The sequence below is a fragment of the Peromyscus californicus genome, unplaced genomic scaffold, assembly GCF_007827085.1.
Source record: "Peromyscus californicus insignis strain IS unplaced genomic scaffold, ASM782708v3 Scaffold_4__1_contigs__length_199733344, whole genome shotgun sequence".
NCBI classification, from domain to species: domain Eukaryota; kingdom Metazoa; phylum Chordata; class Mammalia; order Rodentia; family Cricetidae; genus Peromyscus; species Peromyscus californicus.
Window position 1 is genome coordinate 185,558,651 of NW_026294562.1, and position 26,484 is coordinate 185,585,134.

The 26,484-nt window shown below is 44.2% G+C and overlaps 1 pseudogene; it reads left to right on the plus strand.

Annotated features, from left to right (window-relative positions):
• Nucleotides 1-25,663, plus strand: LOC128124190 (leukocyte immunoglobulin-like receptor subfamily A member 5; annotated as a pseudogene).
• The last annotated feature ends 821 nt before the right edge of the window (nucleotides 25,664-26,484 follow it).

Genomic DNA, 26,484 nt, shown 5'->3' on the forward strand with positions numbered 1-26,484 from the left:
ATGGACTTTAACACAGACCCTAGCTTCAATAGGACCATGGGCCCAGACATGACCTTCAAGAGCAGCCTAGGCCCGGGGGTCATCTTGGCCCCAGGTGGCAGAGCAAACCACGCTGATCATTATGTCATAGCTGCACTATGGCTTTTGGACACCAGCATGGCCTCAGATTGCAGGTCAGACCCCAGACATCCCCACAGCCTTTGGTGATAACAGAGGCAAAGTCATCAGCAAAGTTTACCCTGATTACAGTTGGGCCCAGGCATGAGCTTCTTTTGCACCTCTGGCCCAGACATCACCATGGCACTAGGTGGCAGTGCAGGCCACTCAGATCAGTATGGCTGCTGTTGTGACAAGGCTCTCAGACACCTACATGGCCATAGGTGGCAGCCCAGAGGCTGGGCATCCTTGTGGCCTTTGGTGGCAACATGGGCCGTGAATGTCAACACAGACCCGGGCAATGGTAGGACCACAGACCAAAACATGACCTTTGGCAGCAGTCTGGAACCAGATTTCACCATGGCCTCAGGTGGCAAGTAGGCCACCCATATCAGCCTGCCCCTCACCACCTTCAATTCATCTTTTTTGCCTCTTTCTACAACACATGCACCATTATGCTTCTCTTCCTCTTCCATTTCTCCACCACACATGTGCTCATCATAATGGCGCCTACCTGCTTGGTACAATGAGGGTCCAGGTGGGCTGGTTGATGTCTTCAGCTATCCCTGGCTTTGAGGACCCAGGCTGGCCTGTGGGTAGCTTCTATCTACCTGTGACATATGGCATCATACAGGCTTGATGATGTCTTCAGTCAGTCCAGACCTTGAGGACCCAGGCTGGTCAGTGGGCAGTTATTGGAGTTTTCCCAAGGTCCTGCCATGAGGAAATCCTTTTTAGAGTCCTGGGGAAGATACTACATCCAGTGTGGGGTTATCTGAGGGAAAAGAATCTATGTACACCTGTTTCTTATGTCTATTTACTATATTTCTCTATAACAAACTTCTATCTACACAGGTTCAGTTCCGTGCTGACACTCAGTTCCTCTCTGTCCCTTCTTTTTCTGTCCTCTCATAGCCCTAGTAATAACTAAATTCTGACCTCATCTTGTCCTCTGTTCTTTCATCCTCCATCTTTCCTTCCTCTTCTCCTCTCCTGACCTCATTCAAATCCACCTACAGTCTGCAAAACTTTTCCTTGCTCCTTACTCCTTGGCCTGAGCCAGTCTGCCTGACCATCTACAGAAACTCTGCCTTGTTCTCTTCTCTCTGGCCACATGAATTCTGACCTAGTCTTTACTACACCTCGTTATGTAAAAAAAAACTCTTTTTGTCTTGAGTCAATAGCTCTGGCATGCCACTAGGCCTGAAGGAAGGGATGGTATGAGCTTCATTTGCACAAGAAACAAAGCTATGTATTTACAGTCTGCCTGTCTCCTTTACTGCCTGTAGGGGTGTTACCTAGTAGATTAGCAGTAGATCTGAGAAGCTTATACTGTTTGCCATATGGTCTAGTAGTGTATGAGCACACAAGAAATTCATAGTAGAAGACAGCTGATCTATTAAAGGCCGGATAATACCAAATATTCCCTGATAAATGACTTCTCTCTAGAAAGATCCCTTGACCTTTCTAGGTATAGCTTTATTATATACAGCTGAATCTCTATAATGTATTCCTGCAGCTTGCAGCAGGGAGTATCCGCACACCAAAGCAGAATGGTATCAGGCAGGCCTATCGATGTTATCCCACCAGCCCAAGCCTTAAGGACTCAAGCTGGCCTGAGGGTGACTGGTATCCACCTGAGTCCAATGGCATCAGGAAGCACATGGGTGTCTTCCTGACAGCTCAGGCCTTGAGTGGCCTCTGTCTTCTTAAAGATTTGCTCTATTTTAAACTATATGTGAAGATATGGTGTATATGAATGCAGGTGTCCAGGGAGGCCAGAGGCATCTGATCCCCCTAGAGCTGGGGTTATAGCAAACTGTGAGCCATCTGACATGGGTGCTTGGAATTGAACCCAGGTCCCGTAGACAAGTGTGTGTACTCCTAATCACAAAGACATCTCTCCATCCTCAAGAACTTTGTCTTCTTTGCCTGGGTTACTTTACTCAGTACATTTTGTTTCTTTTTTTCTGATGACCATAAACAATTTGAGCAAAGAAGTCACATAATAGACTCCAAAGAAATATAACACATTATATCAGAAATAGCACACTAATGCTCATGGTGGATGCTAGGAACTGAATTTGTGCATTAGTTAAACACATTAAAGACAGCCTCAGGAGAGGGGGATCTGTCATTGGTATATAAAATGAATAAAAAAATTCTTCATTAAAAAAATAGATAGCCTCAGAAGCATCACCAAAATGTGTCAGTGCTGTGTTATGGAAAGAAACATTTTTCATTAGATTGATTTGACCAAGATGGAGACCAAATTTGAATTCTCTACTTCTCTCCCTGCTCCTTCTGTCCATCCACAACACATGGCCTCTAACTAGTCTGTCATTCTGTTGTGTGTCTGGCTGTGCCTTTGTAGTATCTGATCGTCCTTAACAAAAGGCTTGTCTCTTCATGTATTGACAACAAAGAAAGTATCACATGAGGAAGGAATAAGGGGCAATCCACAGAGATTTTAACCAAGTTTCATAAGGGATTACTAATTCACTTATGCTGACTAACCCCAAAGAATACAGTTCTTCAGTATACGCTTATGAAGTAATATCTGTATGCTGTTTTAAGCCTTTATGGTGGGTATTTGTTGTAGAAGATATATTACTCTGAGTTTTGAGAATGTGAGATTAACTAATTTAAAATAAAGTTATGCATTAGCATAAGTTGTAGAAGCTTATTTTGTGGGAAATCCAAGGCAAGAAAGGTCTGTTGATACATTGTCCTCTTAAAGGTTCTCTTCAAGGCATGTTAAACAGGGTGAACAGGAGGCAGGTTATTAGTCTTAAAAGACCTCAAAGTGTATTATTAATTCTGGCTCTGAGGTTCAGTAAAAGATTCTGTCTTTTTGAAAGTATGGGATGTTTTCATCAAATATCCTCTATGAGACAACAAATCAATGTCCTCTATGAGAGGAGTCAGTGTTCTTAACTGCTGACCTATCTTTCCAGTCTCTCATTAATGTTTTTTATTAATTAAATTTGTTCTTTTATCATTTCAGACTTGTATATAATACATTCTCAGTACTCTCCCCTCTGCCCTCTGTTGTCTCTTTCCTACCCCTCTCAAATTGAATTCTTCCCTGTAAATCCTTTTTTGTATTCTTTTCTTTCTGTTTTGTTTTGTGACTCTCAGGGTTTAACCAGAGGCATCTGTGTGTCCATGGGTTTAGAGCCCTACATGGGAGCATGGTGAGTTCACCAATGGGTCCACAGCTGAAGACAAAAACTCTGCACTTCCTAGAATATGTCAATAGCCAATAGTTCATCAGGGGAGCCCATGGTCCCATGAGGCCCCCACCCCCATCTGTGATTGGTTGTTGACAGTCCTATGCGGTGTCAGAACAAGTGACCACAGCTGTTCTAGCTTCATGCTTGTAATAGCTGTACCATTCCCAGAAGACAGCATTTCACAACCATCCTCCCTATCTTCTGGTACTTGTAACCTTTCTGCTCTTCTTCCCATGGTGTTCCTTGTGGTGCTATAAACGTCTGGTTTATGGCTGAGCACCCAACCATTATTGATTCTCAACATCTTGTGCACCCTCGAGGCAAACACCATTTCTGTAAGAAGTGTATACAGGGTTTTGAGGTTGTCCTAGTTACAGCACCAAACAAATGAGGACCAGGCATCTAGGGAATGAAATGCCCTATCTGGGTGGGGCTGTTGTAATGACAACCACATGACAAGTAGCACCAGCCTCCATCAGCCACATCCTGTGTGCCTGTCCATCCATCCAGGCCTTGTGGCCCCTTGGAGATGCCATGACTTTTCCCTTCACAACCCTGCTCTGTCTTGGTGAGATGTGAAGGTGAGAGGGCACTTTGTGGTCTGGGAGATAATATAACCCATCGGAAGCCCTAGGGGCTCCAGGAAGCTCTTGAGAAGAATCAAACTGGACAGGACTTCAGGGACAGACCACTCATAGGACAATCTATTCCAGGGTCGAGTCTGTTCTCTGGACCCTGGTACTGCTGGGTGAGTGTGTTTCTGGCTGTCCCAGGTTGCTCTTTGCTAACTGGTAACTATGAGCCCCTCCTGGGCAGTTGAGATGGTGGTTAGCAGGTATGGGCTGATCCCTGAGATGCAAGGGAGATCCTTAGGCTGAGGGTTGGCAGGGACCCTCTCTAAACCCATCCTCAGGGCTGAGCCAAGCTCTGTGGTTCCCTGGGGGACTCGAGCGACAATCATGTGGAGAGGACAACAGGATCCCAGGAATACCATCTCTGTAAAGATGGAAGCCCAGATCCATGGTGCAGACAGACCCTACTGGAACCCAGTAGCAATGCTGAATTTCCTGTCTATCTATTGAGGGGCACCATGTAGAGAGATAGCTCTGTGACTATTAGACCGGTCCTAGCTGGTCCATGCTCTGGATCTGGTGGTGACGGGTGAGAGAGCACCCATGGTTCCCAGCCCCAGCATCTACCCTCAGAGAAAGGGTCTTCTCTCAGGGGTGTCCAACTATCACATCCTAACACTGAATGGCAATGTATAAGACGAGTGCCCACTTAACACACTGTCTCCTTTCCTCTTACGTGTCTACTCCAGAGAATCCAGCATGTCAGCCCTTTCCAGCTTTGCTGTGACTACAAGAGGGAATGTGATTCTTTAGTGTGTCTCACAATAAGCACATGATGATTCATTCAAAGCAAGGAAGGAAAGCAGGAGCTCTCCTGGGCCCTGAACTCACAGTATTTATACACCAGGCAGTCCAGGATCCTATTCCCTACAGGGCCGTGATCCTCAGCCAGAGGTGAACCTTCAGAGGTTATGGCTAATACAGGAGAAACCCGTAAGTACGGTCAGAACCCCAGTGAGACCCTATAGCTCCTGGTGTCAGATAAGGAGGCCCAAGCCTGTCTGTAAATAATGGTGAGCCTTATGCAAGTTGGATGGCTTTGAAATGGAACCCTGGGACGTTCTGGAGAAAATAGTCGGCTCGTCAAATGCAGTTCCAGGTCATCTCCAACTGTCGCCTTCTCTGTGCCACTGTGCTGTTTGAATCTTCAACACTCTTAATAGTAAACAACAAACAAACAAACCAAACGTGAGCCAGATATTGGGGTAAAAGCTGAAAGATCAGAGAAACACAGCAAGCCATAGCCCACCTCACCTTGCCAACTCCTCAGCTGATCCTGAAAGCCTCTGAGTCCTCATCTAAAAGGCCTCAGCCAAAAAGAGCCTTTAGTTCCTGTCTTTTCACACTTTATGTACCTTGCTTCACCCTGCCACATTACTTCCTGGGATTAAAGGCATGTGTGCTTCCTAAGCAAAGGCATGAGATCTCAAGTGCTGGGATAAAAGGTATGTACCACCATGGTCTAGCTCTGTTTCTCTCCTAGACTGAGCCAATCTCATGTAGATCAGGGTGGCCTTGAACTCACATAGATCCAGAAGGATCTATGTCTCCTGAGTGCAAGGATTAAAGGTGTGTGCCACCACTGCCTGACCTCTATGTCTAATCTAGTGGCTGGCTCTGTGCTCTGACCCTCAGGCAAGCTTTATTAAGGTACACAATATATTACCACAGCACTGTTCAAACACACCAACCTCCTCACCTGCTTCCTTTCAGGTATCCGTCCCATACCCACCATCAGGGCTGAGCCAGCCTCTGTGATCACCTCAGGGAATCCAGTGACAATATGGTGTCAGGGGACCATGGAAACCCAAACATAAACTCTGCAACAAGAGGTAAACCCAGAACCTTGGGACAGATAGATGCCATTGGAGATCAGGAACAAGGCCAGGTTCTCCATAACATCTATGACATGTCAACAAACAGGACAATATCACTGTTACTTTTACAGTCCTGATGGCTGGTCAGAGCACAGTGACACCCTGGAGCTGGTGGTGACATGTGAGAACACACTCAGGGATCCCAGCCCAAGACTCTTCCCTCAGAAATGGGTCTTCTGTTAGTGATGTTCCCTTCTCACAGACAGCCCTGAGGGACAAGTGGGCTGTGTGACCCTACTGAACATATTCTCACCTCCTCTCTTAGGATTCTGCAGCACACTTAGCCTATCAATCCAGCCCATCCCTGTGGTGAGTAATGGAGATGACATGATACAACAGCATTTCTCCCAGCTGAGGCAATGATGGATTTTCTCTCATGAAGGAAAGAGAACAGGAGAACTCTTGGGCCTTAGACTCATAGGAGACATCCTCTGGGTAGTTCCAGGCCATGTTTTCTGTAGGCTTTGTGGCACCCTTCGTTGCCTGGGGACATTCAATTGTTGTGACTACTGCAAGAGAGAATCCCACAAGTGTGGTCAGAATTCAGTAACACCCCCCTCTCCCCAGGAATACACATCTGTGGTGAGGAAGCCCCATCATTGACTATCATTTTCTGAGTTGTTTAAACCCTTTTCCATGAGCTTTGCTTGAAGTGTCCAGGTAAGATTGCGGCAGAGGGGAGTTCCAACCCTGAGCTAGAGTGCCAGAGTGTGAGAGGGAATGACACCTGCAGCCTGAATTGGAATGGACAGAAATTTAGAACAAACAATCTCTTCAACAGACAGCCTGACTTCCCTCTAGAAATGTCCAAAAACTTCTCCTTGTTAAACTGTCAAGGCTCTCTCCTGGTCTCTGGAGAGAAACTGACCCTTCAATGTTGACATTACATCAGCTGTGATAGACTCACTCTGTTCAAGCAAAAAGGATGTGACCTTTTCCAGAGAACCACCTGACAGCTTCAAGTTAGATTCTCTAATACCAACTTTATCATGAGCCCTGTGAGTGGCTTTTATATAGACCAATACAAATGCTAAGGTTTACACGCCTCTTCAAAGCCCTACTGTCAGAAGGCAAGGCGTGTGATGACCATCTCATCCACACACAAGGAGAGGAGAGCAGTGAAAGAGCAGAGGAGATGGACTTTGCCCAGGTCTTCAGGATAGGCCCTGTGAGGTGTCAGCTCAGAAGAAAGTTGGCATCCTTTCACCTACACTCTCTAGAGACATCTGAATATCTTTAGGCATGTTTCCCGGCTGCTCCAGTAATGGAATCTGGTAGACATCACCCCTGTCCAAAGAGGCAGCATCCTATCCTCATTTCATCTAAGAGCAGACTAATAAACTCTGCTTATGAGCCTGAGATCTAGGACCTCAAAGGGACCAACATGTGCTATACATAGTTTTCAAGGTTCATCCCCAAACTGGTTTTCATATCCCCGTTCCATGTGGTCTTAGTCAGGGTTTATTTTACTGTGAATAGTCTTCATGACCATGGCAACACTTTCAAAAGACATTTCATTGGGGTGGGTCACTCACAGTTTCAAAGGTTCAGTTCATTATCATCATGGAGGGGAGCATGCAGGCAGACACAGTGCTGACGAAGTTGCTGAGTCCTACTTCTTGTAGGCAACAAAAAATGGTCTGAGACATTGGTTAGTATCCTGAGCAAAGGAAACCTCAAAGTCCTCCCCACAGTGACACACTTCCTGCAACAAGGCAGTATCTGCTCTAACAAAGCCAAATCTTCTAATAGTGTCACTCCCTATGAGATTATGAGGGCCCATTGCATCCAGACTACCACAACATGAAGCTCATTGTCTCTCAAAATGTTCCTTGCCCTGCCCTTTCTGAACTCAAATGACAATCAGTATTCTTCTCACAGAGAAATTTTTATTCAGAAGTGAGTGAATGATACTCTGTAAGGAGTGCTATTCACCCTTCATGGAGGTGGAGGCCAAAAAGGTTGTCTTCAGAAATACTCTTCGCAACCATCACACCTTGATCCAGAAAATTCCAAGTGACTATTGTTTGGACCCCAAAGTCCTTGCTCTTACAGATTGAGTTTCAGAAACCAGGTATGTTATAAAAGCAGGGTTGTCTTTTCAGGGAAAAAGATGAATAACCTGTTTTTCCACCCAGAATGCTGGGGATGGAGGTGGATATCCTGGTGATTTATGGTGTCTGTAGGACCAGGCCATATCAAGCTCCCACAGGCAGGATTGAGGTGGCTAAGAGTCCAGGTGACCTTTGGGTTGTCTGTATAGGCAGTGGCACCCCCAAACTCCCACAACTAAGACCCGAGGCGGCCAATAGTTCAAGTGATCTCTGTACTATCTGCATGACTGAGTCCACACCAGATCCTTCCCTAGGCCTTAAGATAATACATTTACCCTAACTCTAGAACCTATCTTCTTAGAAGAAGTGATTTGTACTTTGAGTTGAGTTCCAACATAGTTATGCTTTTTTGTGTACAGGAGATTACATTATACCAGACCATTTTTTTTCAAATTGTACTGTGCTTAAATATGTTTACAATAAATTACTCAGGGTCAGATTCTAGAAGATTGAACCAGCACTGGATACCTAAACCTTGCTCATCCAGATTTCCTTCTTACCTCATGCCAATTGATCAAAGAAGGACCCTATTTGGAGCCAGAGGTGAACAGAAGAGAGAGCAGTAGACCCTTCATGGTGACAGAGTCTGAGAAATAAATCTGAGTATCTCATGTGTTTCTGTAAGAAAATATAGTACCTATATTAGGGAATTGTCAAAGAGTATCCAGACAGTAGATGTGTTTAAGTACAAGGTCCATCTTCTAATAGTCAATGAACAGAGAAATAAATCACAATGACCAAGTATTCTAGATTTAAAATTGCACACCAGTGCACTCTCACATACACCCAGGAACACACTTATATACATGAAGTTGTATAACTAAATATATTTTAAATTGCACATCAAACTGAAGGAAATGGGTAAATTAAAGGCTAAAATAAAAATTCTACAAAAAAAAATCTGAATAATGTATAATTTAAATCTTTATCACCATAAAATTTTTTTTTTATTTTGCAATACAGTTCAGTTCTACATATCAGCCACGGATTCCCTTGTTCTCCCCCCTCCTGCCCCCCTAATTTTCCCCCCAGCCCACCCCCTATTCCTACGTCCTCCAGGGCAAAGCCTCCCCCATGCGGACTGAGTCAACCTGGTAGACTCAGTCCAGGCAGGTTCAGTCCCCTCCTCCCAGGCCGAGCCAAGCGACCCTGCATAGGCCCCATGTTTCAAACAGCCAACTCATGCAATGAGCACAGAACCCAGTCCCACTGCCTGGAAGCCTCCCAAACAGATCAAGCCAATCAACTCTCTCACCCTTTAGTAGGCCTGATCCAATTGGGGACCCCTCAGCCATTGGTTCATAGTTCATGTGTTTCCATTCGTTTGGCTATTTGTCTGTGCTTTATCCAACCTTGGTCTCAACAATTCTCGCTCATATAAACCCTCCTCTTTCTTGCTAATTGGACTCCCAGAGCTCCACCCGGGGCCTAGCCATGGATCTCTGCATCCAGATCCCTCAGTCGTTGGATGGGGTTTCTAGCACGACAATTAGGGTGTTTGGTCATCCCATCACCAGAGTAGGTCAGTTCGAGCTGTCTCTCGACTATTGCCAGCAGTCTGTTGTGGGGGTATCTTTGTGGATTTCCGTGGGCCTCTCTAGCACTTTGCTTCTTCCTATTCTCATGTGGTCTTCATTTACCGTGGTCTCCTATTCCTTGTTCTCCCTCTCTGTTGTTGACCCAGCTGGGATCTCCCGCTCCCCCAAGCTATCTTTCCCTCGACCCTCGCCTTTCACTACCCCCACTCATGTCCAGGCTGTTCATGTAGATCTCTTCCATTTCTCCGTCATTGGGTGATCCCTGTGTCTTTCTTGGGGTCCTGTTTTCCAGGTAGCCTCCTTGGTGATGTGAGTAGCAGTCCAGTCATCCTTGTTCTACATCTAGTATCCTCCCATGAGTGAGTACATACCATGTTTGTCTTTTGAGTCTGGGTTGTCTCACTCAGGATGATTTTTTCTAGATCCATCCATTTGTCTGCAAACCTCATGATGTCATTGTTTTTCTCTGCTGAGTAGTATTCCATTGTGTATATGTACCACATTTTGTTTATCCATTCTTCAGTTGAAGGGCATCTAGGTTGTTTCCATGTTCTGGGTATTACAAACAATGCTGATATGAACATAGCTGAACAAGTGCTCTTGTGGTATTATTGAGCATTCCTTGGGTATATGCCCAAGAGTGATATAGCTGGATCTTGGGGGAGATGGATTCCCAATTTTCTAAGAAATCACCATGTTGATTTCCAAAGTGGTTGTACAAGCTTGCATTCCCACCAGCAGTGGAGGAGAGTTCCCCTAGCTCCACATCCTCTCCAGCATAAGGTGTCTTCAGTGTTTTTGATCTTAGCCATTCTGACAGGCATAAGGTGGTATCTCAGAGTTGTTTTGATTTGCATTTCCCTGATAATTAGGGATGTTGAGCAATTCCTTAAATGTCTTTCAGCCATTTGAGTTTCCTTTGTTGAGAATTCTCTGTTTAGTTCCATAGGCCATTTCTTAATTGGACTGTTCCGCATTTTGATATCTAATTTCTTTTTTTTTTTTTTTTGTTTTTCGAGACAGGGTTTCTCTGTGTAGCTTTGCACCTTTCCTGGAATTCGCTTTGGAGACCAGGCTGGCCTCGAACTCACAGAGATCCGCCTGCCTCTGGATGTCTAATTTCTTGAGTTCCTTATATATTCTGGATATCAGTCCTCTGTCAGATGTGGAGTTAGTGAAGACCTTTTCCCATTGTGTAGGCTATCGCTTTGCCTTGTTGACCATATCCTTTGCTCTACAAAAGCTTCTCAGTGTCAAGAGGTCCCATTGATTGATAGTTTCTCTCAGTGTCTGTGCTACTGGTGCTATATTTAGGAAGTGATCTCCTATGCCAATGCGTTCAAGACTACTTCCTACTTTCTCTTCTAGCAGGTTCAGAGTAGCTGGATTCATGTTGAGGTCCTTGATCCACTTGGACTTAAGTTTTGTGCACGGTGATAGATATGGATCTATTTGCAGCCTTCTACATGTTGATATCCAGTTATACCAGCACCATTTGTTGAAGATGCTTTCTTTTTTCCATTGTGCACTCTTGGCTTCTTTGTCAAAAATTATATGTTCATAGGTGTGCGGATTAATGTCAGGGTCTTCAATTTGATTCCATTGGTCCACATGTTGGTTTTTATGCCAGTACCAAGCTGTTTATATTACTGTACACCGCAAAATTTGTTTTTTTGAGAAAGGTCAACATAAGGTAATGACAATGTTAACATAAATGATAATTTGGAGAAAAATGAAACCATGTTTTAATCGTGGTTCTTAGAGTTACAGAACTTACAGAACAAATCTCTTCCTCTGTTTCTGTCTCTGTTTCTCTCTGTGGCTCTGTCTTTGTCTGTCTTTCTCTGAATATATATATATATATATATATATATATATATATATATATATATATATATATATAAGAATTTATTGGAATGACTTATAGGCCGCATGTAGTACAGCTGATCTAATAGCTATCTGTGAACAGAATGTCCAAGAATCTAGTAGTTGCTCAGTCCCACAAGGCTGTGTATCTCAACTTGTCTTCTGTCTATGCTAGAATCCTGAAGAAGTAGACTTCAATGCCAGTGAAGAAAATGGATGTCCTGACAGGTGAGGGAAAGCAGCTAAGGAACAAACACACTCCTACTTCTTCCATGTCCTTCTAGCAGAAGGTGTGGCCCAGATTAAAGGTATGTCATCCAGCCTCAAGATCCTGATAAAACGTATACTGTCTTCTTGCTTCAAGATCCAGATCACATGTGTGTCCTCCATTTCTGGATTACAGTTCATTCCACATATAGTCAAGATAACATCCCACATTATTTATGTATAAAATTTGTTCTTGAAAATATAGTAAAAATTCATGCCTAAAGATGAGTGTTGTGTGAAGATATGTATTCCCAGCACTTGGCTGATGAAACAAGGGGATTATGAGTTTGTGGCCAACCTCAATTACATAAGGAATTTCAGGCCAGATTGTGTGACAAAGAGAGTTCACATCAGTTTATGGAACTCAGAGAGGCCTTGTGCCAAATAAAATTTTAAAACAGTTTGTGGATACAGTGTAAAGAAAGTATGGAAAGACATGACCAATGTACTCTGTGAATATGTGGAATTCTGACAGTGATTACCTTTCATTTGCACACCAAAGTGGTCTTATTTATAATGACGGTGTGGTGGTTTGAAAGAAAATGACCCCCAAAGAGAGTAGCACTATTAAGAGGCATGGCTTTTTTGGAGTGGGTAAGGCCTTTCTAGAGGAAGTGTGTTAATGTGCAGGTGGGTTTTGAGGATTCCTATGCTCAGGATAACACCTAGTGTCTCAGTTGACTTCCTGTTGCCTGCAAGATGTAGGTCTCTTAGCTACTAGTCCAGCATCATATCTGGCTACATGCTGCCATGCTCCCTACCATGATGATAGTGGATTGAACCTCTGAAACTGTAAGCGAGCCCCAATTAAATGCTTTCCTTTATAAGAGTTGCAAAGTTGGTCATGGTATCTTCACAGCAATAAAAACCCTAATTAAGACTAAAGATTATGTAATACTGGTAATGTTTATCAGAAAAAGACAAACTGAAAGGACACGTATTGTCTCAGGACCACAAGACGAATTTCTCAGAGTTCTCAGCACTAAGGAGATTTATTTTCCCCAGAGGGACAGAAGGCAGGGATAAGGGTCAAAGACAGGAGATAGAGGATGAGGGAAAAGGGGAAGGGAACAAGGGAAAGAGGGAAGGCTTATTTGTCCTGGAGGAAAAGAACTGCCTCCAGACATAGAGAGGAGACAGATGTGGCCCATAGGAAAATGGTAGTTTATAAAGATACAAGAGGAAACCCTGTGTTAGAATGAGGTGGTTAATTTTAATTGGGCATGTTAATTAGGTGAGCCAAAGGGGGTTTTTGATTGCTGGATTTTAATACTTTGATAGATGGACCTTGGTAGTCAGCCTCAGGAGGAGGGATTAGCCAAATAAGGAAATGGACCTTGGTGGCCTGCTCTAGGAATGTAATCTAACAGGTTTGTAGCAAGGCAAAGGGAATTGGGGAGAAGGGCAAGGCCTGCCTGAGCCACATGATCCTGTGGGCTAGTGTTGCTTCATTCCGAACTTTTTCTTTTATTATTGGGTGGCCAGGTGTTGGGTAAGTGTGCATCATTCTCCCTGGCTACTTCCTGCTGACCCTGAGGTGACATAGTTTTTATGGGACCCAAGAAAGCTGGGGTATTGTTTAAGACTGGAAGAAGCATGATGTGTGTCCGTTGATGTCCAGGTTCTGTGGGACCATCTGAGTATGAGAAGCATAGTACATGATGATGGACCAGGATATAGATTCCTAGGAGACAGCTGAGGCTAGTGCTGGAATTTTTGGAGCAGTCTGTAGTTGACTTGAAATCTGTTGGGACAGATAGAGTAGATATAGAAGTGAAGTTAAGGAGTTTAGAAAAAACTTGTTCATGGATGTATATTTGAAACTGTTAGGTTTAATTGTTACTGTTCATGGTCCTGGTAGTTGTGAAGAAGAGTCCAAAGACCAGGGCAAGGGGAAGAGACCCCATCTTTAGGAATAGGCAACGCAGGAAAACTTTGGGTATTAGTTGACAGAAGTATTTGTCTGGAGTCAGTTTGCAAGTTCTTGAGAGGAGCCAGGAAAATTTAGATTGGCTATATAAGGTTAATACAGAAAGAAAAATTGCTATGTGAAAGCAGGGTATGGTTGTGTTGGAGAGCGGGCCAGTGTGTAAAAGGTTTGGGGGGTTTGCTATGGGAAACTTGAGAGAACATGTCTTTGGTTCCCAAAGGGGGAGTTGGATGGTGAAAGGGACAAGCAGCCGGTAGTGGGGATGGGGTATTGGCAGCTGGGGCACTGGTGGTGAGAAGGATTGTGACTAGGTAAGGTGAAAGGAAAGCAGTGAGAGGCACTGAAGTATGTATCAGGGAAGTTTGCATGACCTCGACCCAAGGGAGGGTTTGGCCATGAAAGGGTGTGTGTGCGTGTGTTCGAGAGGATATAGCTTGGTTTTAGTTATGTTTTGTAATTGGGAATGTAGGATTTGTTCAGAGTGTTGTCTGAGAATGTCTGGACAGTTAAATAATTTAGGGGAGTCAGTTGGTGGTGGATGTTAGGCAATCATTTGGGCAGAGAGAAGTAGAAATGTGAGAAGAGAGATGAGATTTGTGGGGAATGGGTGATTTTGAGGGAATAGGAAATGGAAGAGTTGGCAGAGTGTCCTGTGTTGAAGGAGGGCCGAGTATCCGGATTATCTCGTTATCTGGGTTAGGTAGTAGGACAGCCCGGAGGGAAGAGGATGAGTCATGAAAGTGGAGTGAATTGCAAAAATGGTTGTGGCTATTGTCTTCACTGATAATGGAGGGGTCAATCTGATATGGCCAACTGACAGGAAGGAGCTGCCATCCACATGAAAATCGTAGACAGAAGTGTAGGCTGGAAGACCTTCTTGTGTATGGAAGGGATGGAGTAGGAGGTTTTGAGAGCTTTGGACAGGAGTGCACAGAAACTGGAGAATGTGAGACAAAGGGACAAGTATGGAGGGATTGAGAGGAGGACAAGTAAGGAATGTGAATGATGAAATTGAAGGGATTGAATCCTAGACGGTGGAAAACATTTAGGTGTTTAGGGGGATATTGGTGGGAATAGATTGTGATAGGGAATCAATAGACTGTGAGAAGGGATCCCAGAGTTAACTTGTTAGATTTACACGGGGAAGTCAGCCATGAATGGTGTTATATAGTTCTGGAGAGGTGGGTGGCAGGGGCAAAAGTCAGTTAGGAAGTGTTTATGTGTTGTGGAAGTGTAAGGATGGAAAGGTTTGCATAGATCTGGGAGGTGGAGAGCAGGAATAGAAAGGAGAACATTTTAAGTTTAAGTAATTGTTTGTGGATGGGAAGAAGGAGGATGTGTAGGAACAGCTTTGTATAGGGAATGTACCAGGGTTTTCCAGAGACTCACGAGTGCAGGAAACTGGCCATAAGGGCAGAAATAAGGAGTGGAGATGGACAAGGTGATTTAAAGTGAGGTGTCTAGAGCTTGGCATGAGAGAGAATTTAAGATAGGTGACTTGGGGGAGTTGAGCTTTGGAAGGTGAAAACCGGTAACTTCTGGAACTGAGTGAACTGAGAAGTTAAACAATGTCAGATTGTTTATCATAGAGGGAAGGATTGTAAAGGAGGAGGTTATCTATATACTGAAGCGAGTGGGAGAGAAAAAGGGGGAGGTAGGCCAAGTCTGTAGTGGGTGTCTGGCCAAAAAGAATGGGAACTGTCTTTGAATCCCTGGGGAAGGACAGTCCAGGTCAGTTGGGGTTGCTGAGAATCAGGGACCCTCTATGTGAAGGAAAAACAGTCTTGGGAGTGGACGCCCAGGAGTATTGAGAAGAAAGTGTCTAAGATTTCAGACTGAAAAGTGTGTGATGTTTCCATGGATAATAAAGAGCATAACCAGTGAGTTAGAGACTTAAGGGTGTAAAGGGACAACAGTTAATGAAGTGAAGATCCTGGACTAGGTGGAAGGTTCCTTTGAAATTTTTTGACTGTTACTAGGGGAGTATTATCAGTTGGAGAAATGTGGCATAGAAGTGATGAGTTTGTGGCCCAGGTATAGGCTGGTTAAGGGGAGGGAGTATTGGGGTTCAGAGGTGTAGGCAGAGGGTTTTTGAGTTTAATAGAGAGGGGTTTATGATGTGCAGCAAAAGAATGAGAGATGGTTCCCCATACAGTGGGATGGACTAGAGAAGGAGGCAGAGGGCATGAGAGGTTTGGGGATTTTTGAGGAAAGGAAGAGGAGGGATGCAGGAGTATCCTGGGAGTGGTTGTCATGGTGAAAGGCAAGATATAAATCAGTTCTAGAAAGGACACCCTTTGCCAGTAAGGGAATAGGACACAAGGGAAAAAGGTGGAAAAAAAAATAAAACCTTGAAAGCAGCAAGTTAAGGGAGGAATATGGAGGACTGATTGTATATCCTGACTGGGTGAGGCAGAGGGATTAGCATAGAGACAAGGAGAGAAACCCGAAACAACTTCTCAAGGATCTTAAATTACTTTCTCAGGCCTGTAAATGACCCACTCAAACCTTCCTGATTTACTTCAATTTTCATATCTTTGAATCTTAACTCACGCTGTCATAACTTTAGTCCTGTCTTAGACCTTCATATCTTGTATCATTCATTTTTTCCTGACCTACATAACTTACCTGTTTCTCATAACCTTCAGAATTCAAATCTTTCTTAGTATGAAGCCTGTCAGCAAGGTGACTGTTTTTTGTTGTTAAAGCTACAGTTAGCCATCAATATCATCAGAGACCTGAGAAGGATAAATTTGTATAGGAAGTACAATTTACATGGTTTTGTATCAATTAAAATGACAGAGACTTACTGGCTTCCTGGACAGTCACCCTATGATCTTCTGTGGTCACTGGGGACAGAGGTCCCAGGGCAGCATCAGTCATTGGTTACCAGGACCAGAGGATCTGACATACTTTCCTGTGAAGTAGGAACTTGGAGGGTAACTGGCAAAGTGAGACAATCAACCCCCCACTCCTGCTTGTCCACAGTCTGGAACAGGGTCATGGCAGCAGTCAAGGTGAAGGGTGATTTTTCACCCAGAGGCCCACTTTGCCCCATTTAAAGCAAGCTCCATGTAGAAGTTCTTTTGTGCACTATTGTATTCTTTGGAGGAGATTAGGCATGCTGCCAGGAGCTAGCATGTCTTTCTATCAGGAAAAGACTTTTTAATGAAACATTTTAACTGTCATATTCAGCAGATCTCTGAAGAGTATGAGGAGCAAGTATCTATTAAGTGTATCTGATACACAGGAGGCTAAATAAAATTTGTTTCTGTAAACCATAAATGCAGTAAATTTTATCATTACAGAATATGATAGTTTGTTTTGTATGACTGAGTTTAAGTTGTAGGCAGTGTTGGGACAGGAAAGGGATAATGAGTTGGGAAAGAGGCCAAACTTTGGAGGAAGGAGATGTGAAATAAGGGCCACAAAGTAATCAAAAGTGGAGAACTTGGCTTTAGGAAGAGAGGAGGGAGGAGTCAGTGGCTGGAACAGAGTAACAATGTAGGCTGAGCAAGTGTGGACAGAGCAGGAGTGGGGAATTGGGTTTGGCTACAGGAGAGAGCAGGCAGTATTTTGCTGGGGGGCTCTTTGTAGGGAATGCAGTGAGGAGTCCGCTGGTCTCATAGAGACAGTTTAAGGAGGAGAGAGGGTGGAAAAATGAAAAGTTGTTGAAGTTTTGAAAGTTTGGACAGAGTTAAGATTTAAGAGATTTGGGGACGCTGTGTTTGTGTGAGCTGCAGGAGGAGTTTCAGGACAGGAAATGCTGAGAAAGTGGCAGGAGGTAGTTTTGGCTGGCCTTGACAACAGATACTGGCTGGCATGGAGTCAGTGGCCAAGAGCTGGGATTGGACTGGGAAAGGATAGACATAGGGGGAGGGGGCTGGTGGGTTTTTTGGGTTAAGGGTTGTTAAGGAGATTTGGAGGGGCTGGGGGAGAAAGGCAGTTTGGGAGAGTCTGAAAAGGACAGCATTCTGGTTTCAGAGCAGAGGGATAAACTGGGCTGCTGTTAACAGCTGTAAGCCCCAGTGAGGTCATTTGTCAGCAGCCTAGTGGGCTGCTGTGACTGGGTGAGGGTGGGTGGCCTGTGGTGGCAGCTGCTGGGAGCCCTGGGGTCTGAGGAGCACTGTGTCTCTGGTGCCTGGTGGAAGGAGAGGTGTGGCCACACAGCTACAGAGGAAGTGGTTGGCTTGGTCTGCAGGGGTTTTAGGCCACCGGAGGTGCAGCTCATGGTTTTCCCTTGGTAACTATGTGACAGGGGCTGTATGTCAGGAATGGTGCAGGGCTGGTTGCCTCAAGTGGCTCTGTTTCCCTTAACAAACTTTCACAAAAATAGTAGATGAAAAAGCCGAACGGCAGTGACACACGCCTTTAATCTTAGCATTCAGGAAGCAGAGCTAGGAGGATCTCTGTGAGTTCGAGGCCAGTCTGGTCTAAACAGTGAGATCCAGGACAGGCACCAAAACAACACAGAGAAACCCTGTCTCTAAAAAACCAAATAAATAAATAAATATAGTAAAAATAAAATAGTAGATGAAACTTTCCAGGCTTACTTGGGTATCAACCAGAACCTCAGTATCTCATTTCATGAGAGGACCAGGACAGCTCAGGACCTCAGAAGACATTATAGATAATGCCCTAGACTAAATATTTGGCAGGTACCATACCCTGTTATGCAAGAGGAACAACAGATATGATCAACACGGGTTCATTCTATGAATCGAGGTTGGTTTAAAAATTTCAAACATCAATCTGATATTTTCCAAGACAAGAAGTAAATGGGAAACATGTTTGCTAGAATAGATGGAGAAAGAAAATTTGATGAAAAGTCAAGATGTCTTCATAAATGTTAAAACTAGGACCAGTGTTCATTCACTGCAAGTGGATTTAAAAGAATCTGTCAAAAATCTTCTTCTGTTGCATAAAGTGACATATTTACCCTAGAAATTTGGAATGGCGTCAGTATTTTCTGTTTCATATGCATACTCCATGTTGCCCTAGGCAAGGTCATGAAGATATAAAGACGACAATAGTAGTATAGTGGTGCAGGTCACAATTCAGTTAAAGAGCTGTACCTATTAAGGATATTGTAAGAAAAAAAAGTCTTTACAAAGACCTTAATCGTATAATTAGAAAATCCACAGGGAACTTTTACAAGGAAAATAATGAGTGTATTAGAGTCACTAGAAGTACAGTAGACGACAGTTGTAGCTGCAAGTCACACAGGGTACAAAAGATTAGTGTCTCAGACCAATTGTCCTGTCAAGTTTCCATGCTTCCTAGGCTGCTAAGGGAACATACAGAGAAACACAGTGCTTCTCTGAGGGAAGGCACTTCGGGTCCCCAGGAACACGGACTCAAACCTGAAAAACCCATGGCGCTTGCCTCTCAAGGCTGCTAGACCCGGCCAGTGCCATGGTTCCCTGCATTATAAAGAATCAGTATCTTGCTCAGTCCACATCAGAAAAGCCTATTCTTGGAATAGATGGGAATTAACACAAAGCCCCGCAACTTGACAATGAGCACAGACAGTGAGATTTTAGTGCACTTAGTCTTAAATGGGATTTCTTCATTAGATCTCTCCCATCAAGGCTCAGAGCTTTGGGTAGAAGACAAATTTGAAAGGTTATAACAGCGCAGGTGATGGATGACTCCAAGAAACAGTGTCTTCCTGACAAAAGAGGACTGATGCACATCTGAACTCTTGGAGACTTTGGCAGTATGCACAGTGCCTGAATTTCTCCGTTGTCTCCCATCCAGGACTTCTTTCCATATGACCTTCCCATGATTCACCCCACTCAATTACATCAACGACAACACTGCCCTATGAAACACAAAATTATCCTAATTGTATAGAGTATATTATGATGGACAGAGTTCTAGTGTGATGAATTTTGATATGTGTTTATTTTTTTCAAGTTTCATATAATAAATTTCTGTAAAAAATAAAATATGATGAAGTATAAAAAAGAAGTACAGTATATGAAAACATATTTAATCTTTAAAAAGCACTCAAAAGAACTTGTCTTCTGAGCCATTTGTGAATGCCAGAAATAAATCATGAGAATGGAAAAGCCCTAATCTACTAGAGAAGGGTCAGGAATCTCTCCACCTCATTTCCAGGTGATGTCGACTGTGGTTCCAAGAAAGGTAGATTTTTTTTTAAGCCACTGACAACCCAGGAGTGTTCAGGAAGTTATGTGGGCAAAGAAGCCTACACCAATACCTTACAAGGCCTACAACCTCAGAGACTTCTCATGATTTACACCAAAACCATCTGAAATCTGCACCCACTGGGAAATGACAGGAAATCACTCACTGTCCTAAACACCCAACACACACAAAGTACTGAGTGTGTGCTACCAAGGGAAGAGTCACACAAACACCAAAAAAGCCCAACTTGAAGACCTAGGTACACAGACCGTGCCCAACACCAGGACTGAGTCTAAATGGAGAGACTCTTTCTTCCCATCATGAGCAGTAAGAGCTGTCCTCAGCTGGTTGGACACTAGTGGACAACTACGATTGCAGGATTAACCAGCAGATTTCATCCAGCTATGTCTTAAGTGACTATAATTCATGAAGAATCAACCAGGAATGAGGTGTCCATGAAGCAATGACTGGGGGATAAACGTGGAATAAGGTTTCTGAGGAGTTGCTTTCTCACTAGGGATGTGTTGCTTCTGCTGTGGCTGAATTTCTGGGGTGTTGGCATCAGAGAAGGCAGATGACATGCCATCTGTTGAGGCAACAAGTCACCTGAAGGAAGGTCTGTGAAGATAGTCTGGCTGGAATGGTGAAGGGGATCCAATGGGGAGGCTTTGAGAAGGAATGGTCAGCCACACACAACTCTCGGCTAGAAAGTTACTGCTCAGGAAGACACTGAGACTATTTATTGCTAAGTTCTGATCATTGATGACATAAAAATAATTTAGACAGATATAGGGAGATTTTGTGAGATTGCTGCTTCTTTAAGGAAAGACTAGCTCATCACTGACCTATAATCCCAGGAAACTGGGTGATGACGATCATGAGTTTGAGAACTGCATGGGCTTCATGAGACTCTTTCTCTAAAAATATAGAGAATCCAGATCCTTCTTGTGGCACATGACTGGAGAAACCAAAGACAGTTGATTGGAGAGGCAGTTCCTCTTCCTGTGAGGCCACTGAAATGACAGCATTGTGATAAGAGAGAGAACCCTCCATAAAAGGCCACACCCTGTGTGTCTTCCCATCTGGCTAGGCATTGTCTCCAACCATCTACAAGGGTGCAAACACAGGAGGAGATGCCATGACTGGAACATTCACGGCTTTTGTCTGCCTTGGTGAGATGGAAGAAGGGGAGAGAACATTCTACTGCTGGTCCGGGGTGGGGGGCTTTACCCTGCAGCCCGGCATTGTTCTATCAAGACATCTCAGGAACCCAGAAGGCAGCTGTGGAAGGGAGGGTGCACTCCTGCCTCAGAGACAAATCTCTCACAGGGAACTCTCTTTCAGGACTGACTCTGGGCCTCAGGAACCTAGTAGCTGCATGTAAGTGTGTCCTCGGGTGCCTCGGGTCCTGACTGAAGACAGGGGAGCATCTCTGGGCAGTGGGCATGGAGAATAGCAGATGTGGGCTGACACTGTGAAACTGCAAAGGATGCTGGGGCAGAGTGTTGGTTTCTAAAACTTGATGTCCTGTGGTGATCATAGCTATTGATTTCCTTGCAGCAATACTTCCAAAGCCTGCCATCAGGGCTGAGCCAGGATCTGTGGTTGCCGAAGGATCTCAGGTGACCATCTTTTGTGAGGGAACCTCAGATGCTCAGGGTTACTATCTTTACCATTACAGAAACCTAGTTTCTGTGCACAGAATGACCCTGATGAAGCCTGGAAACAACGCCAAATTCCTCATCCCACTTATTAAACAGTCCCATGCCGGGCAATATGTCTGTTTGTGTCACAAGCCTTCTAGTTGGCCAGAGAAGAGTGATACCCTGGAGCTGGTGGTGACAGGTAAGGGTTCAAGCCTAAGTTTCTACATTCAGGACAGGGGTCTGTCTGTTCTCAAGAGTGTTTAGCTCCCACATCTCAATCCTGAGGGTCAACGTGGGCTGTGTGAGCCCATGTAACTTGTTACTTTCTTCTGTCTAGGGTATTTCTCCACAAAACCCACACTATCAGCTCTGACAAGCCTTCTGGTTACTTCAGGAGAGAACATGACCCTCCAGTGTGTCTCACAGGAGAGATACGACAGTTTTATTCTGACCAAGGATAATGAGACATTCTCCAGGCCCCAGGACTCACAGCATATAAACGCTACTGGAAAGTTCCAGGCTCTTTTCCATATAGGTCCTGTGACAGTCAGTCATAGAGGAACGATTAGATGTTATGGCTACAAGAATAGTACCTATCTGTGGTCGAAGCCCAGTGACCCCCTGGAAATACACATCACAGGTGAGGTAGCCCCAGCAGCTGTCTAATCATCTTTTGAGATCCATGGGCTCTGGACCCTAAGAAATCCCATGCAGGAAGGTGCTGAAAGAAACTCCTAGCTCTTGAACTAGAGGTTTAGAATGTTAAGGAAGTGGTACCTACAGGCCATAATGGGAAGGGGCAGAAATATTATAGGAATCATCTGTCTCCCTTCCAAGGCTGTGCAGGAAGGAAGGACAAGGCTGTCCACCTTCCTGACCCCGGATGGCCCTATCTTGGCTCCTGGTGAGGCACTAGCCCATCAGTGTTTCTTTGATATCAGCTTCAATGGATTTGCTCTGTCCAGGGAAGGGAAGGAGGAAGTGACCTCTCCTGGCACCCTGGCCTACAACCCCAGATGGGCCCTTGGACTGACTTTCTCCTTGAGCCCCATGAGTGTCTCCTGTTGGGCAAGTAAAGATGACATGGTATTCATAGACTCTCTTCTGAGGGACTATACCCTAGAGACATTCTGGACACGCTGAACACAAGTTGGGAGACTAGCCAGTCCAATCAGAGACCCCCATTAGAGAGCATGGGCTGTGGAAGTCCAGGTTGTGAAGATCAAAATGAGAGGTGTGGTACAGTTGCAGGGAAGAAGTTGACTCAGTGAGACCCAAGTCCTTAGAGACTAGTGCTGATGAAGGATCATCTCAGATGAAGGTGAGGCACCCCTCATCCATCACTCTTCTCTTCAGGTCAGATTTTGGTCACACCTACCCTCTCAGTGTACCCAGGCCCCAGAGTGTCCTCTGGAGAGAATGTAACCCTGCTGTGTCAATCAAGGCGTCAAATGGACAGTTTCCTTCTGTCTAAAGAGGGGACTGCACACCCACTTCTGACTTTAAGATCAGTGTTGCAAGCTGGGCTATACCGGGCAAAATTCATCAAAAGCAATGTGACCTTTATCGATGGGGGCATCTACAAGTGCTACGGCTCTGAAGACACATTCCCCTACTTATCGTCACACCCTAGTTACCCTGTGGAGCCTGTGGTCTCAGGTAAGCGGTTTTTGGCCTCTCCATGCTAAAAGGGTAACTCATGATCCTACCCTGGGAAAAGCGCTTAGCTAGAGCATGAGGGAAATAGGTAGGGTGGACCCCATGGGGATTCACCACCCCAAGTTGTAGAATCTAACATCAGTCCTTCAGAAAATTCCCATCTCGCCTCTTTATTGAAATTCAAAAGTTCTAAGCGGACAGCAGGAGAGTCTTATGTAGCTTCAAGGCAGATGTAAGTAGACAATGAGACATGAAGTCTCCAGGGTCAGCGTCTCTCCCTCATACTCCACTTGAGTTCTTATCAGGATCCTCTGAAGACCCCAATTTCTCATCCCAAGAGCCCATTCCAGCATCTGGTGAGTGTCACTGACTTCTCTCTTGTGAGTTTGCTCCATCTGCAGGCTGTCTACCAACCCTTAGCACATCTATCTGGTTCCTCTGTCATCTCAGTTTGTGTCCAAGGACCCAGAGGCCAAGCTGAGATCCCAGCAGTGTCTGCAGCATCCCAGAGACTTAGAGGGTGGGATGCATAAAGGAACATCCAGATAGAGATGCTAGGGCTCAGACTTGGGAGGAGCACGTGGGTGGGGTGGAGAACAGAGTACCAAGCCCCCATCTGTACATGACACTCCAGCATGCTCTGGATACCAGGCTGTTATCCATGAGTATCCAGGCCATAGGAATAATGACAGTAGTATTGAAATGTAGACGGGGGTGGGGTGAGGGGTGGGGGGGGTGTTTGGTCGGGGCAGAGAAACTTACGTGCTTGTGAAAACTCTTTTTTTTCACACCTCTGCATAGATTTTCAGAGGTTGATGTACATGTTCTGTTCACAATTCTGGGCTTTGTTCCCTCAAAGGATGGCCACAATTTGGGCATTCTTTCTTGACTTGGCGTTTCAGTGATGCCTACGTCTCTGGGCAGCTTTTTTGAATATTTGTCCCATTAGTGGGAAGTCCTTTGTGATTGGGTTGTAAATGATTGTCACACCCCAAAGAGGTCTTTCCAGTTCTGTTCCTTCTGTGCTACTAAACTGGAGATGGACACTTTGAGAAGTGGAGGCAGCTGCTGTACAGAATGGCTGCTGGCAAGTGTTTGCACAAACAACCTCTTAGTCCTCACCTAACCCTCCCTCAGGACTGTCCAGGAATCCTCCCTCTTGACACACCGCGGTTCTTCAGTCTGTTGTCATTCACGCAGGACATGTGCATCAGCCAAAATAAGTTGGAAACTTCTCATCTTAACTTCTTATTTATACCCTTATTTCTTGTCTTATGTGTATATATGTATGTGCACATCTTCCATGATAAAACCACTTGCATGCTCACCTATAATAAACATCGTATGTTTACATGTGAAAACATTCATTCTTACTATTTTTGTTCACTTGTTTAATATTGTCCAGTTGGTTGTTATTTTGTGTCCTTCTACATAGATTCTAAAATGTAGAAAAAGTTGTTTTTTGTACTTTTAATTGTATGTATATATGTGGATAGAGTATGTGCTCATGACTAACGTGCCCACAGAAGCCAGAGGCATTGAATTCTCCAGAATGTAGAGTTACAGGCACTTGTGAACCACCTACATGGGTGCTGGGAACTGAACTCAGGTCCTCTGCCAGAGCACTGAGTGCTCTTATCCACTGAGTCAAATATATCCTCAAATGTATCTCTCTATCCTCAAATGTAGAAATAGTTTGTTAAGTGTTTTTATTAATTTGTCTTAGTTTTGACAATATATAAATATACATTTCATATAACATAAAATATATAAAATGCATATAAGATATATGATAAATATATGACAAATACAACATAAATGAAATATATTATTTTATATAATATATAATTTATTTATATATATTTACAAGGCATTCTGTGATGATTAGTTTTTTGTCTATTTGAAACAAGCTGGAGTCATCTAGAGAGAGGGAACATGACTTGAAAAGATATCACCATCGAATTTGTCTGTAGGCCATTTTCTTGATTAATGATTGATGTGGGATGGCTCAGTCCACAGTGGGTGGCATAAGCCCAGTGTTGTAATGAAAGCAAGATGAATTTGTGGAAAGAACCCTTAATCAACAGTTAAGTAGTTCATCCCAAACCATCATGATCAGAATAACATACATTACAGAGAGAAGGAATCCAGGAAATAGTCAATGACCTATTCTCTTAGCCACTTTATTTATTCTCTTCCTATTTTATGGTTCTTAGGAATCGTTGAGACCACCAGTTCATCACCAAACATGTCAGACCCCAAAACAGGTGAGTAAGGAGAGCAGATACAGAGCTGGCTGCAGACACTCAAGCCTTGTCTAGTGGGGGTAAGTGCCCTGTGTGGAACATGGATTCTGGACTGCACTGTAACCTCTGTGTCTGAACTCACCCAGGCTCACATCTCCAAGATCACACAGTGGAGAATCTTATCAGGATCACATTGGGTGGCTTGGTCCTGGTGGTTCTTGGAATTCTTCTATTTGAGGCTCAGCACAGCCCGAGAAAGACACCAGATGCAGCCAGGAGGAGAACAACGGAGACAGCAGTACCTATCTCTGAGTGGTGGAATAACGACTACTGTGCGTACTGAATTCTATAAGCTGATGTGGTTCTGGAGTTAAATCTGGGCACAGACTGGGTGAACTCTGAGTTTGGAATCTCGAGGGCAGTGACATGATGGAAGCACGGAGACGTCAAGAAAGTGTTTGAAGAGAATTTTTCTTCCATTAAACTCTGATACTTTCCCACAAATGCTCTTATTTTCTCTGACTGGTCCCTTCTTTTCTCACCCCTTTGCCTCCCTAAAGTACTCATTTTCTATTGTTTTTCCATGTAACTTAACATTTTGGGTTAATAACTGCATTCCTTCATGAACGACGCAGAGGCTTTATTTCTAACTCAACCCCCAAAATTTAATGAAAAAATGAAATCAATTGGCAACATCAGTCTCAAGGTGAAATAGCTAAATCTAAAGTGACACACTAAGACATTTCTCTCTCACCAACACCTCTAGCAACACTGAGGAATTGTGGGAGGGGAGGGGCTCTCGCTTTATGGAGGGGAGAAAATGAGCATCCCCCATCTTCAGCTCTTCTTAAAGTGGCCTTTAGAACTGACACTAGAAATCCATGCAGTTTGAGTTTGAATAGTGGAGTGAGATGAAACCTAGCTCATGGCTGTAATCTCAGTGCTCAAAATGCTGGGGCAGAAGGATTGTTGTGAGTTCAATACAAGCCTCGTACACATTGTGAGACTGTCACAAACGAAATAACAAAAGAGACCAGAGGAAATCCCTGATTTGCTGGACAGGGCGTGTGGAGCATCACTGAAGGTCTTTGTTTGAAGGTGAGTTGCTTCAACCGTTCTTAGAGTGGTCACTTTCATGAATTATATCAAAACCTTGGGGTTTGG